At 40.6% G+C, this 16391-nt stretch overlaps 1 protein-coding gene and 1 non-coding gene across 3 annotated transcripts in view; one reads left to right on the forward strand and one right to left on the reverse strand.

Annotated features, from left to right (window-relative positions):
- Positions 1 to 6766, forward strand: part of SLFN12 (schlafen family member 12) — a 37324-nt gene extending 30558 nt beyond the window's left edge. Inside the window, exons 5-7 of one of the 2 annotated variants that reach the window (XM_088828676.1) lie at positions 473 to 731; positions 3430 to 3599; positions 5128 to 6766. The gene's annotated coding sequence lies outside the window, so the exon portion shown is untranslated. The remainder of the gene's footprint in view (positions 1 to 472; positions 732 to 3429; positions 3600 to 5127) is intronic. The other variant, XM_088828677.1, reaches the window with a different exon arrangement.
- Positions 576 to 739, reverse strand: LOC129544855 (U1 spliceosomal RNA). The gene has a single exon (XR_008683598.2). It is a non-coding gene; the product is annotated as a U1 spliceosomal RNA (small nuclear RNA).
- Positions 6767 to 16391: the final 9625 nt, after the last annotated feature.

The following is a 16391-nucleotide window of genomic DNA, read 5'->3' on the forward strand; positions in this document are numbered from 1 at the left end:
TACTGGTTGGGGCATAGGCCTGGATTACTGTAATATTGAATGGTTTGCCTTGGAAACGAACAGAGATCATTCTGTTGTGTCTAACCCTCTGCGACCCCATGGACTGTAGCCTGCCAGGCTCCCCTGTCCATGGAGTTCTCCAGGCAAGAATACTGGAGTGGGTTGCCACTTCCACTCCAAAAGATAACGGGCTAAGAATCTAGGCATACTACTACAGAAAGTCATCAAATCACAAAGCAAGTGAGTGAGAGAAGAAAAAAGAAACAGACGAGCTACAAAACAATGGGAAATGGCAAAATGGTACTAAATACAAACCTATCAATAATTACTTCCTTTTTAAAATGTTTATATATATGTAAATAGTTGATTTACAATATTATATGTTTTACTGTACAACACAGTGATTCACAGTGTTTTGTGTTTTGTTTTGTTTTTTGGCTGTACCACATGACATATGGGGTCTTCGTTCCAGAACCAAGGATTGAACCTGTGCCCCCTGCAGTGGAAGCACAGATTCTTAAACGCTGAACCACTGGGAAATTCCCAGACGTTTGTTTCTCAAAACCTGCAAAGACCAGGTGAAAGCATGAATGCAGCTCCTCCCTATGACAAATTATGCAGCCGAGTTCCCCATGTTTGGGGAAATTGCAGGGGTCAGTACACCTGGAGTGCAATGGATGAGCCTTGCCCTGGGAAAACCACCTTCGTGATCATGGTATCTCCCCTGCTGGGTAAGTACATGATCCACAATTTTTAAAGGTTATATACCTCGTTTACAGTTTTTATAAAATAATGACTGTATTCCTTGTGTTGTACAATATATCCCTGGAACCTATTTATTGTATACATGTAGTCTGTACCTCTTAATCCCCTACTCTATTTTCCCTTCCCCCATTTCCTTCTCCCCACTGTATCTGTGGGTCTGTTCCTTTTTTGTCATACTCACTAGTGAGTGAAGTCACTCAGTCATGTCCAACTCTTTGCGACCCCATGGACTGTATCCTATCAGGCTCTTCCATCCACGGGATTTTTCAGACAAGAGTACTGGAGTGGGTTGCCATTTAGTTTGCTTTATATTTTAGATTCTACATGTAAGTGATATCATACAGTCTTTGTCTTTCTGTCTGACTTATTTTATCCATGCTGTTGCAAAAGGCAGGTTTCATTTTTATGGCTGAGTAGTATTCCACTGTGTATATATAGTACATCTTCTTTATCCATTCATTGTTGATGGACACTTAGATTGCTTCTATATTTTGGTGGTTATAAATAATGCTGCTATGAACATTGGGATTCATATGTCTTCAAATTAGTTTTTCATTTTTTGGATATATACCCAGGAGTGGGTTCTCTTTTTAGTGATGTGGGAGTTCTCTTTTTAGTCTTTTGAGAAAGCTCCTTACTGTTTTTCCCATGCTCACCAACATTTTTTATTTGTTTTCTTTTTAATGGTAGACACTCTGGCAGTATATGGTGATATCTCATTGTGGTTTTAAATTGCGTTTCTCTGATGATTAACAGCGTTGAACCTCTTTCCATGTGCCTGTTGGCCATCTGTATTTTTTTTTTTTGGAAAAATGTCTATTCAGGTCTTCTGCACATTTTTAAATCATGTTGCTTGCTTTTTGATGTTAAGTTGTATGAGCTATCTTGATATTTTGGATAGTAACCCCTTATCAGTCATATCATTTGGAAATATTTTCTCCTATTCAGTAGATTGTCTTTTCATTTTGTCAGTGGTTTTCTTTACTGTGCAAAAGCTTTTAAGTTTTACTAGGTTCCATTTACTTACTTTTGATTTTATTTTCTTTGCTTTAGGAGATCCAAAAATACATATATTGCTACAACTTATGTCAAAGAGTATTCTGCCTGTGTTTTCTTCTAGGAGTTTTATGGTTTCCAGTATTGTATTTAAGTCTTTAATCCATTTTGACATTAATTTTGTAAACAGTGATAGAGAATGTTCTGATTTCATTCTTTTATTAATAAATGGAGCTGTCCAGTTTTCCCAGCACCACTTATTGAAGAGATTGTCTTTTCTCCATTGTATATTCTTACCTCCTTTATCATAGATTAACTGACAAGTGCTTGGGTTTATTTCTTGGATTTCTATCCTGTTCCATTAATCAATGTCTTACATACAAAATTAACTCAAAATGGATTAAAAGCTTTGTTAGATCTGAAATCATAAAACTCCTAGAAGAAAACATAGGTGGTAAGCTGCTTAGCATCTGTCTTGATGATTTTGTTTTTTTGAATTGACACCAAAAGCACAGATAACAAAAGCAAAAATAAACAAGCAAGATCACATCAAACTTAAAACCTTGTGTAAAACAAATCAAACCATCAATAAAATTAAAAGGCAGCATACCAAATAGAATATATTTGCAAATCATGTGTCTCATAAGGGGTTAACATCCAAAGTATGTAAAGAATTCATTCAACTCAATAACAACAAAATAAAACAATCTAATTTTAAAATGGCACAGAATCTGAATAGACATTTTTCTAAAGAAGACATACAGATAATAAAAGGTACATGAAAAAGTGCTTTAACATCACTAATCATTAGGGAAATGAAAATCAAAACCACAATGAGATATCACCTCATACTTGTTAGAATGGCTATCATCAAAAAGACAAGAAATAAGTTTTAGTGAGGATTGAAGGAAAAGGAACCCTTGTGCACTGCTGGTGGGAATACAAATTTGTGCAACCACTGTGGAAAGTAGTATGGAAGTTCCTCAAAAAATTAAAAGTAGAATGACCATATGATCCCACAGGTTCACTTCTGGGTGTTTATTCAAAGAAAATAAATGTACTAACTGAAAGATACATGTTCAGTTCAGTTCAGTTCAGTCGCTCAGTCGTGTCTGACACTACCCCTATGTTTATTGCAGGATTATTTACAATAGCCAAGATATGGAAGAAACTTGTGTTCCTATATTCTGTATAGCCATTAAACACACACAATGAAACATTATTCAATCATAGAAAAAGAAGGAAATTTTGCCATTTTTGACAATATGGGTGGATTTTTAGGGCATAATGTTAAGTGAAATAAGACAGAGAAAAACAAATATTATGTGATCTCACTTATCTGTGGAATGTGAAGACAAAAATCAACCAACCAAAAAAGCTCCCAAGCTCATGAATACAAAGAATAGGGGTGGGGATGGGGCTGCAAAATGGATAAAGTACATTAAAAAGCACAAAATTCCAACTGTAAAAAGAATAGGTCATGGGATGTTATGCGCAGCATGGTGACTATGAAAGTGAAAGTTGCTCAGTCATGTCCAACTCTTTGTGACCCCATGGACTATGCAGTTCATGGAATTCTCCAAGTCAGAATACTGGAGTGGGTAGCTGTTCCCTTCTCCAGGGGATCTTCCCAACCCAGGGACTGAACCCAGGTCTCCCACATTGCAGGTGGATTCTTTACCAGTTGAGTCACCAGGGAAGTCCAAGAATACTGAAGTGGGTAGCCTATCCCTTCTCCTTCAAATCCCTGGATCTTCCTGACTCAGGAATCGAACTGGAGTGTCCTACATTGCAGGTGGATTCTTTACCAGCTGAGCTACCAGAGAAGCCCAACTATGGTAATACTCTATTGTATATTTGCAGGTTGTTAAGAGAATAAATCTTAAAAGTTTTCACAAGGAAAAAAATGTTGTAGTAATATATGGTGATGGATGTCAACTAGACTTACTGTCCAGTGGTGATCACTCTGCAATATGCAGAAATATCTAATCACTGTGTTGTATACCAGCCACTAATACAATGTTATATGCCAATTATATCTAAATTATAAAAAGTCAACAGAATAAAAAGAAGATACACTGAATCATTTTGCTTTACACCTGAAACTAACACAAAATTGTTAATTAACTATGGTGCAACATAAAATGAAAACTTTAAAAAGTCAACAGAATATTTTCTGTTACTACTGTGAAAGTAATGTGCCCTTTTTTATTCATCTTAAGATTTTTTTGTCTTTGATGTTTAACAGTTTGATATGCTGTACCTATGTATATTTTTGTTTCTATTCATCCTGCTTGGGATTCACAGAATGTCAAGTCTACAGCTTTTTCTGTCTTGTCAGCTTTGGAATTTTTCAAAAGTTATCTTTTAAAGAAAATATTGCTCTTATACTTTCTCACATGTCTCCATGTTGTGTATACATTTGATGTTTTTGTTGTGTACCATATGACTATTTTTTAATCTGAATTTTCACTCTTCTTTTTCTCTATATATGCTTAAATCTAAATGTTGATTTTATCAGCCTTCTAGTTCACTAACTTTCTCCTTTGCTGTGTCTAATTTCCTGTTAAACCTATCTGTTAATGTCTAATTTCAGTTCAATTCTAGAATTCCTACTGGAGCCTATCAATTCTTTGATGATGTTTTTCTCCCATTTTTCCTCTTTTTCTTAAGCACATAAATAATAGCTCTTTTCAATCCTTGTCTGATAATTCCATTATTTGGATTAACTTTGGTCTGTTTCTGTTGTATGGTTTTTTCCTTCTTGGTCTTTGCCATACAGTCCTGTATTTTGGCATGCCAGGTAATTTTCAGTTAAATCCTAGACACTGTATGAAAAAAAGTATAGAGAATCTAGATGATACTGTCTTCCTCTCAAGAAGATTCATGCTCTCCTTTGCAAGGCCAACAGAGTAACATATGATTATCTTAATCCAATTAGAGACTTCGCTACTCAAGGAAAGTTTTGACAGTTTTTTTAATCTCTGATTTGTATTTGCAAATCTCTAATTTGTCTAAAGCAAAGCAAAGCTGGTTGCCTCAGCTTTAAATTGCCTTCAGACAGATGTTTTATGTATGATAACGGCCTTTTCTAACTGTTCTCAGTGGAAATGTGGGTTTGCCACATGCTACTCATTACCGCATATACCACTTTTGTGCACTAATAGCAATATTTCAGAATAAAACTTAAACTTTAGTAGATAACCAATACACTCATTTGATTACATTTTAATGGCAAAAAGCTGTAATTTTTACCTGAGCTCAAAATATTTTTATTGTGTCCAATTGTTTGTTGTACGTCTTGATATGTCATAGGTACCTAAAAAGTATCCAGATGAACCCTATGCTTTTCTCTGTTTCTTCCAGGTTTAAGGAGACCAAAGAGATGTAAACATTAATTTCAGGGCAGAAGACCTGAATAGACATTTTTCCAAAGAAGACATAGAAATGGCTATTAGGCACGTAAAAAGATACTCAGCATCACTAATCACTGCATGTGTGCTCAGTCACTTCAGTCACGTCTGACTCTTTGTGACCCTGTGGACTGTAGCCCACCAGGCTCCTCCGTCCATGGAATTCTCCAGGCAAGAATACTGCAGTGGGTTGCCATGCCCTACTCCAGGTGATCTTCCCCACCCAGGGATCAAACCCGCATCTCTTATGTCTCCTGCATTGGCAGGCAGGTTCTTTACCACTAGTACCACCTGGGAAGCCCCACTAATCATTATAGAATCATTATAGAAATGTTAATTAAAACCACAATGAGATATCATCTCACACCTGTTAGAATAGCTATCATCAAAAGTGTAGTACAAATAACAAATTTTGACAAAGATGTGGAGAAAAGAGAACCCTCGTGCATTTTTGGTGGGAAGATAAACTAGTGCAGCCGTTATGGAAAACAGTATGGCAGCATCTCAAAAAAACCATTTGTATGGATTGCTGTATGACTCAGCAATTCCACTCCTGGATTTATAGCCAAAGGAAAAAAACACTAATTCAAAAAGACATGCATCCTGATGTTCATAACAGCATTGTTTGTAACAGCCAAGATATGGAAGCAACCTACATGTCCATCAATAGATAAATGAATAAAGAAGATGTGGTACATATATACACAATGGAATACTACCTAGCCATACAAGAAGAATGAAATTCTGCCATTTGCACCAACACGAATGGACCGCAGCATGCCAGGTTTCCCCTGTCCTTCACAATCTTCTGGAGTTTGCTCAAACTCATGACCATTGAGTCGGTGATGCCATCCAACCATCTCATCTTCTGTCGTCCCCTTCTCCTCCTGCCTTAAGTCTTTCCCAGCATCAGGGTCTTCTCCAATGAGTTGGCTCTTCACATCAGGTGGCCAAAGTATTGGAGCTTCAGCTACAGCATCAGTCCTTCCAATGAATATTCAGGGTTGATTTCCTTTAGGATTGAGTGGTTTGATCTCCTTGCAGTCCAAGGGACTCATCAAATATACGTAGAATCTAAGAAATAAACCAAACAAGTGTATAACAAAACAGAAGCAGATACAGAGAACAAACTAGTGGTTACTAGTGGGGATAAAGAGGGGAAGGGGCAGGGGATTAAGAGGTACAAACTACTGTGTATGAAATAAATGAGCAACACGTATATATTATACAACACAGAGAAATACAGGTGTTATTTTGTAATACCAAATGGAACATAATTTGTAAAAAATTGAATCACTATGTTGAACACGTGTAACTAAGAAAATATGTAAATAAACTATACTTTGATATTTAAAGAATTTTAAAAAATCATCTCCTTTCGTTATTTCATTAGGAAGACCTGCATTTGTATCTTTTTTTTTTTTTAACCATTGAGGCATTTTATTTGTACGCATGTAGTACATCCCTAGAAAAAGAATCCAAGGATTTTCCCTCCTGTGTGTTTTCATCTTGTTTCTTCATGGTCCATGATGTCAGCTGAGATTGTCAGAACAATGAAACTAAATCGACAGGATGGGAGCAGGTTATTCTGTCATTTTGAATTGCACATCAAATCTGGGGCTGATCATTCCCCACTTATTTAGCCCGCCTGTGAGGTTCACAATTTTGCCAGCCCTGTGATCATCAATGATTTCAAATTCGTCCATGTAACTACGCTTCACCATCACAGTTAGAAACCTGATGATGACCCTTGGAGCATGGCCTGATTGGAACCTGTCATTTACCTCTCTCCTTTTGCCATTGTTGATCCTCTTGAAAGCATCAACTAGGACATTCGTGCACCATTATTGCAGCACTGAAAGATGGCAGGAAGAGCTCTTCTTGCATTTTTAATAGGATGTTCCACCTGCCAATGCAGGAGAGGCAAGAGATGGGGTTCGATCCCTGGATGGGGAAGATACCCTGGAGAAGGAGATAGCAACCTGCTCAGTATTCTTGCTTGTGAAATTCCATGGACAGAGGAGTCTAGCAGTCTACAGTCCATGGGGCTGCAGAGAGTTGGACATGACTGAATGACTAAGCACACACACAAAACATCTGCCAGCCAATAACTCAGAAAACCTTCATGAAAAAGTACATTTGAAAAGATGCAACATGTCATGATTGGTGAAGCTAAGAATTTCCACACTGACAACAGAGGCTACTATTAGAAGAAAAAAAACATCACTGAAAGGACAAAAATTGCCCAGGAATTTTTTCTGAATGTTCTTGGTCCACTTTCTGACTCGCCACTTGGATTACAGGGGCCTCCCCACTCCTTACCCTTGCATTCAGGAATAGAGCATGCCAGAGTGGTTTGCGATGATATCCAAAAGCAAAGAGCAGTACAGGAGGTCAGAGAAAATTCTCCACCTAACATCTCTTGTGACTCTCTGGGGCTTCCTGGGATTAGGGTGTGGATGGCACTTTAGAGATTAGAGTGCACTGTATTTGGAACATGAGGAGACCCATGTGGCAGAGCTATGCCAGGTCTTTTTTATAAAGAATCACTCATGCAAAGGGTTGACCTTTTAATAAGCACAGCACACAAAGCTCCTGAAAGAAGTGAGGAAGCAAACGGTACGGTCCAGAGCAATAAGACATCTGAGGGGCTGGATGAATGCATCAGGTTGGACAGTGACATCTGCTCCAAACTTGGGAAGGGAGGTCACGTCTGAGATCACTCCAGGGGAGGTCACATTTGAGATCCCTCTAAGGGTGGCTGGGACAACTGTTGCACAGACTCTTATGCTCTCTCCAGCCTCCAGGATGGAAACACATCTGAGTATTCAGAAGGATGATAACTGATTGGAAGTCCTCCTGTCTAAGAAGAAACTATGCCTGTGTGTGAAACTAGCTGTTCTAGGTGCTGGGAATCCTGTGGCAGACGTGAACTCAAATACATGAACAAAGGACTATAAAAAATGGCAGAGCAAAATATGGTTGCAAAATGGGCATTTTTTTTTTAAAGCCTTGCTTTACTCTCCTCCTTCCTGCTAATTTTCAGTCATTATCCCCATGGACGAAATCAACCAGAATTCAGGTGATGATATAATTCAGTCAGCCTCTTGGGGTCCAGAACGGGATGGAGAATGGATCCCAGAGGGAAGATAACACATCTTCTCACCCTCCCAAGCATCTACTCTTATCCTTCCTGTGGGTGAAGGGTTAATGTCCCCAACATAGTAAATGAAGCTACCATACCATGGTGTATATTCAGTCAAATCTTCATTTGAAACCAAAAATGTCATCAATCCCCAATCTTCTCATCAGAAGGGGTCGTGGAGAAAGAAACATCAATTAGCACAAAACCTGGCTGCTGCTGACCCACTTCTGGAGCTGACCTTAGGACTCGGTGGTAATTATAGCAGCCTTCCTTCTCCCATCAACTTCTCCAAGTTCTGCCCACCTCAGTGGGATGGGAGTCTTTACCTCATGGGGTTAAACTTTTATTCCTGTTGGGTCTTAGTCCTGGAACAGCTCTCATCGCACCCCAATGACTGTTTGCTGACCTCGAGAAGTTCCCTCTGGCATTGTCTTGAAGGGTAACCTGAGTGGGGCAGAGGGCAACAACCATCCATTCTGGTTGAAGGTAGTGCTGTGAGAGGAGGGAAAGCCAGTGAGATAATGGATGGAGATGCTATGGGAGTCTGAGTTGCCTACTTTTATCATTTGTTTTGGTCTTGCAGACCCGCTTGTGTCCAGTCTCATATAAATGAGTTCCATTTTACGATGGAATTCTACTCTGTACCTTCACTGTGTGATTCAGTGGATCAGATGACCCCTAGGATGTGATGGGATGTCAGTTCACACAGTTACTTGGTGCCCCATGGCCTGAGATTCAATCTCAGTAGGACTCTGTGTGAAGCCAGAGACTGAATGCACACGGTCAAACACTCACTGGCAGAAGTGAGCATGGTCTTCCTCCAAAACCACAGGGATTGTTACTGGGGCTTGTTAGAGGCGTTCTTCAGAACTCTGTCTCCTACAGAGCCTTCCATTCCCATTGGGTCTGCTGGGTCATCATGAGAAAATGGCCAGGCATCCTTGCTTTGGTCTTGCTACAGAGTCCTGCTCTCTGGACAGCCTTACTGGTCACCAGAATGTAGATTAGAGCTGCATGCCCAAAATTCAGACAAACCAACCAACCACGAAGCTTTCTTCTTTGTTCAGTTCAGTTCAGTCACTCAGTTGTGTCCGACTCTTTGTGACCCCATGGACTGCAGCACACCAAGGCCTCCCTGTTCATCACCAACTCCCAGAGCTTGCTAAAACTCACGTCCATCGAGTCAGTGATGCCATCCAACCATTTCATCTTCTGTCATCACCTTCTCCTCCTGCTTTCAATCTTTCCCAGCATCAGAGTCTTTTCCAATGGGGCAGTTCTTCCCATCGGGTGGCCAAAGTACTGGAGTTTCAGCTTCAGCACCAGTCCTTACGATGAATATTCAGGACTGATTTCCTTTCGGATGGACTGGTTTGATCTCCTTGCAGTCCAAGGGACTCTTTCAAGAGTCTTCAAAAGCACAGTTTAAAAGCATCAATTCTTCAGTGCTCAGCTTTCTTCACGGTCCAACTCTCACATCCATATATGACTACTGGAAAAACCATAGCTTTGACTAGATGGACCTTTGTTGGCAAAGTAATGTCTCTGCTTTCTAATATGCTGTCTAGGTTGGTCATAGCTTTTCTCCTAAGGAGCAAGCATCTTTTAATCTCATGGCTGCAGTCACCATCTGCAGTGATTTTGAAGCCCAAGAAAATTTCCGTTGTTTCCCCATCTATTTGCCATGAAGTGATGGGACCAGGTGCAATGATCTTGGTTTTTTGAATGTTGAGTTTTAAGCCAACTTTTTCACTCTCCTCTTTCACTTTTATCAAGAGGCTCTTTAGTTCTTCACTTTCTGCCATAAGGGTGGTGTTATCTGCATATCTGAGGTTGTTGATATGTTTCTCCCAGCAATCTTGATTCCAGCTTGTGCTTCATCCAGCCTGGCATTTCACATGATGTACTCTGCATATAAGTTAAATAAGCAGGCTGACAATATACAGCCTTAACATACTCCTTTCCCATTTTAGAACCAGTCTGTTGTTCCATGTCCAGTTCTAACTGTTGCTTCTTGACCTGTATACAGGTTTCTCATGAGGCAGGTAAGGTGGTCTGGTATTCCTGTCTCTTTAAGAATTTTTCAGTTGTTGTGGTCCACACAGTCAAAGGCTTTGGCATAATCACTAAAGTAGAAGTAGATATTTTTCTGGAACTATCTTGCTTTTTCGAGTGCCCTCTTTGTAGTGGGCACTGAAAAGTCCTGCAGCTCACTTCTTGGTTTTTACCCAAAGAGGTTCAAGACATGTCCACAACAGGGACTTCCCTGGTGGTCCTGTTCACTTGGCCTGGAGGGTCGGTACAAAGCAAAGCTCAAAGTTGACTTTCAGGTTGAAATACTAGGACCCGGAGGCCACGGTGCAGCACTGCGGAGCAGATACTTTCATGTCTTCTGTGCCCGCCGGTCATCCATGTCCAGTCCCGCGTCCCATTTCAGAAAACCGGGGCTCAGGAGGCGGCCTTGAGACCCACCCCTGGGTCTGGCCTCCGTGGGGCCGCTACCTGGACCTCGCACCTTCTGCCCATTTGAGGAGCCAGAGGGCCCATGAGTTGGAGGAGAGGCCCATTGCGGTCAACTTTTATGTTTTCTGGAGCAGAAGTTCAATAGCCTGGAAGAGCATGTAAATATGTTTGGAAAAGGCCCATTGAAACCTTTGAGAGTGAATTTTTAAGTTTAAGATTTTAAAAATCTTTATATTATCTGAATTTGGGGAATTGCTAATTTTTCTTATTCCTTAAGACATAATTTTTACAAGACAAGACTTAGTCTAATGCAATATATAATATGTATTTAAAATTACAACCACAGTTTAAAAATCCTGCAATCTCTCTTAAATGTCAACATTGACTGTTTTCCTTGACATAGATTAAAGGATTGAATCTTTGTCTTTTCTCACAAAAGATCATAGGAGTGTTTTATAAACTGCCTTAAAATCATTATTGTTTTCAAACCATTTAGTTCCTAACATTGTATATTTTATTTAGTGGTTTGAATCTGTGTCTGAAAGAGTTCTGAGTGTCCAGAGCAGGCTCTGAAGCCACACTCCTTCTCAAATAGGACTGGAACCCAGCTGCACCTCAGATTAGAATTTGAACCCAGGATCCCTGGTTCGGGAGGGGATCCAAGCCCACCGTCTTTCAATTAAGACAGCTCATCTGGTGTCAGACTTATTGAAACTCAGGTTTTATCCCTCACAGAAAGAAGTCAATGTGAGGCAAAGCAGTTGGCAAAGAGTGAGTTTATTAACATAGGATCCTTGTGAGAGATACTAGTGGGCAGGCCAGGGAGTGCAACCCCAAGAACAAAGAGGGCTACATTTTTATAATCAAAGAAAGAGTGGGGAGGGGAGAAGACCATCATTTTCTCTTTCTCGAGTAGACATCAAGTCTTGTTACCAAATGTTAGGTCTGTGTGCCTGACACACAGTGAGGCCAAACAATACCAAAACATTAGTTTGGAGCAGAGAGAGGTTTATTGCAGGGCCATGCAAGGAGATGGGTGGCTCATGCCTTAAAAACCCTGAACTCCCAGAAAGTTTTCAGCAAAGCCCTTTTATAGGAAAGGTGAGGGGAGGGGTGTGGTTAGTTATTGCAAACTTCTCAGTACCAGGTCATGATCAGATCACAATGTTCCTGTAAACCTCCACCAAAACAAATGTTGTTCTCTGTTCTGACAAGAAAGGGCAAGGTCCCAAGACTCAGGTTTCACTTTCCCAGGCCCAAGCCCTGGCTAAGAGGAGGGACTGCCTGTGCAGGCCAGTTACCCTGCCTGGGAGCATTCATCCAGTACCTGGTCTGGGTCCTCTCACCAGGGCCTGGGCCTGGCTAGTGGGTGGCCCTGGTGAGAGCTCTGGAGCTCTGTAAGATACAGCTCTCACCCTACCCCTGGGACCCCCAACTCACCTGCCAGTCCTGAGGCTGGAGGGCCTGGAGGGCCTTGGGGAGAAGGCTGTGATCCACCTCTCACCACACTCTGCTGCCAGGACCACTGTGAGGCTGACTGCTAGTGGAGTGGGACCTCTGGCTAAGGGTCGAGCACTAACAACTGCGTGCCTACCTTGCCCTTGTTGCAGGCTTATATAGTTAATTTCTCCTCAATCCCTGTATGATGTAACCAGGACTGTCAGGGTGCTATTCAGATCATATATATTAGCAAAAGGATGGTTAGAATATGGTAATTCATCTCAGGTTTCAGTATAAAGTCCCCTTTCACCTGGGTTCTTTCTCCTGTCATCTATATTCCTGTCTTAGCTACATGCAGAAATGCTGCTTTTCAGCTTTTCTGACTTCATGGAACAAGATTCAGACCCCTTGTCTGTTGTCTTGTGTTTTAACTGTAAGGTCTTGTGGCTTGAGTGTGTCTAGTGCTTAGATGCACCTGGTCTTGCTTCAAGGTAGACTAGATTGTTGCTAGGTTACTGGATTCTTTTCTTGAGTGATCATTACCTTAGAACAGTCTCCCAGACCCCCTTAAAATTCCCTCTCTTTCTTTAATCCTCTAGTGGTATTTTGAAACAATTTAATTATCCTACTCTAGACCTATTTCATTTTCGTTGCTGAATAATATTCCATTATGTGAGCACAATATATTTATCTATTGTTGTATCAATAAATAATTTGGTTGTTTTCTGTTTGGGACCATTGAGGACAGTTAATCTATGTGTACAAGTTGGCATATCTCTAAATATATATAAAAAAAGTATGACTAGAAGTGAAGGTAAATGAATATAGATTTCTAAGAAGACCCTGAAATGGACTTTGTTTTTCTGGACTTTTAAAGAAGTTACCATTGATTTTCTTTTGTCTGATTTTATCTCAGGATTTCCTTTTCCAAGGTGCATGCATATCACCTCTTCAAACATCAAGTCATGACTTTTTAAAGGAAAAGTAAGGAAAGAGAGGCTTGATTGTATATTGTTTCAAAAATGGAAGTGGGGCTGCGAGAAAGAAGACTTGATTAGGGAACCATTATAAGAATGGGGAGCAGGGAAAAGTGGCAGTAAATTAGACAGGACCCATAGGCACATGTGAAAAAGGAACTTCCTGAATAAGTAAGTATGAATTAATAATCAGAAAGGGAAACAAGAGACTTGAATGTGAACACAAGAAAGGGTATGAATATAAACTGTTAAATCAAACAGTCTTCTGCACCAGCATCTAGTAGGTCTGCCAAGCCAGGGCATCTATTTGTGGAATGCAGGATATTCAAAATAGGCAGAAGGAAAGAGGGGCAATGACCCACCCGCTGTGTCTAGAGGAATTAATAAATTAGGCATCTGCAAATCAGAAGGTACCTCTCTTTTCCCAGGTACTAAAATAATAACCTCCCTTTCCTCCTTCCCCATCTCCTCCCACCTCAGTAAACATGAAAATCACTGTTGATTTTGTTCCCTGACCTCGGTCTTCTCACCGGATCCATGCTGCCTGTCCTTTGTGGCCAGCTGTCTCACACAGTTGTCCTTCACCTGCCTGGAATTAGGCACAAACACTGCACAGCAGAATCATTCCACCTCGACTGCACAGACATATTCCCCTGATTGTACATTTCAAGGAATGTGATAGCATAGTTTATCTCACACCTCTGGGTTCAGAAGTGATGGACTGGCAACTTCCTAATACGGTGATCAATAGAAGCACTCATGGCAGTAAGATCTAGTTTCTTTTTTCACTTCAAGTGACAGTGACTTGATGGGTCTTATCGTGCACACCAAAAAATATGTATGCCCTGAGTCCGGTCCCCCCATACTGGTAGAATAAGACACTTGCAGCAATGCAAAAGCAAGAATGGGGTTTATTTCTAGCTCGAGCTAGGGCTCATGCCTCCTCCAGTGCAGTGGAGTGCGGACAAGAACCCCGAGCCCACGGCACAGCGGTTTTTATAGTCTTAGATTACATAAGCACCTATTTTTGTTCAAAAGATCAAGCTGGCAGAAGCTCATTGGCCAGTTCATGCGCGCACGGTTTTTCTTGGGGATTTCCCATTTTCTTCTGATTGGCCAGTTTTTGGCTCCGGTGGGACTTTTCTAGGGAAGAGTTTCTTATTTTTGGCGCAGGCGGGATCTTCTTAGGAAGGAGTTTCTGTGGACTTAGCCTCCACCGTGTCTCCAGGAAATCGAAACTTAGGCCGAAGCAAGGTCTCAGGCCTATCCTGGCTACTCAGATGTTAGGGCTCCTAACATTATCTCATGTCACTGGTTTGGAGACCTTATTTAGCTTTGTCTGGTTGGGCCAGAATTGAAAGTGGGGGAAGCAAGGTCGCAGCTGTTGATCAAGTCCTGACTACTTTTGACTAGTTGCTGCAGGAGTTGTGGTTAGATTGGGAAGTCAGAGTTGTGAATCAGGTTTGAGTCATAACTAAAGGCTGTGATCAGAGGTTTGTTTTGATATATGGTTTGGCCAGTATCCATTTGTATATCCAATCTCTCAACTTCTAAACTTCCGGAGGAAAACAGAATTTTTACCTTGGGTTCTGCAAACAATTCTTAGAGCTGATACTAAATGCACAATACATAAAAGAAAAAAAATTGATTTATTTGACTTTAAAAATGCCTCCTTAACAGTAAAAGACACTCTTAAGAGAATTAAAATATGAGCCCTTGGCCAGAAGAAACTATATGTAATTGATTATATGATAAAGAACTTGTATCTCAACTATATATAGAACTCTTGAAAGGCAATAACAGGAAAACAATTTAAAAATGGATAAAAGAGGGAATTCTCTGGCAGTCCAATGGTTAGGGCACCACACTGCCACTGCAGGGGCTTAGGTTTGATCCCTGGTCAGGGAACTAAAGATCCCACAAGCTGTGTGGTACAGTCAAAAATTAATTAATTAAATAAATATCTTTTTAAAAACTATAATGAGATAACATCATTAGTCATTAGGAAAATGCCAATTAAAACTATCCGCACATTGGAATGGTGAAAATGATTTAACCATACCAGGTGTCTGCAAGGATATGGAGGAAAGGGAACTCTCATATTGTTGTAGCCACGTGTTCCAGGAAACAAACTCACTCAGAAGGACAATGAAGATAGTGGAGTGCAGTTTATCATACCTGCGGGCCCAAGGCAGAGTCTCTTCTTAGCCAAGGACCCCCACCAGTTTTTGTGAAAACCTTACATACCCTAAGTGTACTTGCTCAAACCCACCTCCCCAAATTCTCTGAAACTAGTCTGAACAAAGGAAAAGAAAGATACAATCAAAGTTAACCCGTGATTCATATGCCTTCAACCCGTGATTCTATGCCTTAAGCCTAGGTAGTTGACAGTGGACAATTATCAATAGGCCTGTGGTCATACCCCAATAAGCATAATAGAATTTATGATTCTATTTGGTTACACAGATAATTAGTGTATTCTGTTAGGTGATGGAGAATCTAGATACGAGCCCCGGGGCTCTTCCATTTCCAGGGGGTGGGGTGAGGCGGGGCGGTGGGGGGGGGGAGGGGGGAGGGGGGGCGGATCTGGTTTTCCATTGGTATGTCATTTCCATAAATACTAGGCATATAGCTCAAAGTAAACAGTCCGGCCCAAGATGGGTCCTGCTTTCAAGATGGAGCCTGTTCTGTTTCCTCCTTCAATAACACATTTATTTGTAACAGTCATAAACTGGAAAACCCAAATGCCCATCAACAGAAACAAATTTTAGTTATCCATATGATGAATTATTGCTCCCTATAAAAAAAGGAAGAACTATTGGTACCCACAACATGAATGATTTCAGAATAATTATTCTGAGTGAAAGAAGCCAGACAAAAAAGGAGTACGTATTTGATTCCATTGTATAAACGTCTAGAAAATGCAAACTCTTCTGTAGTGACAGGTAGCAAATCAATTGTTTCTTGTAGATGGTAGCAGAATACGGAAAAGTGGGAGAGAGAGATTGCAAAAAGGATGGTATATGTGTTCAATATCTTGATTGCAGTGATGGTTCCATATGTCAAAATTAATATAATTTTGCACATTAAATATGTGCAGGAGACTTCCCTGGGCATCCGGTGACTAAGATGCTGAGCTCCTGAAGCAGGCACCCAGGCTCAATCCCTGGTCAGGGAAATAAATCCCACATA

The sequence above is a fragment of the Moschus berezovskii genome, chromosome 20, assembly GCF_049115385.1.
Source record: "Moschus berezovskii isolate FMDL1 chromosome 20, NW_MosBer_1.0, whole genome shotgun sequence".
NCBI lineage: Eukaryota > Metazoa > Chordata > Mammalia > Artiodactyla > Moschidae > Moschus > Moschus berezovskii.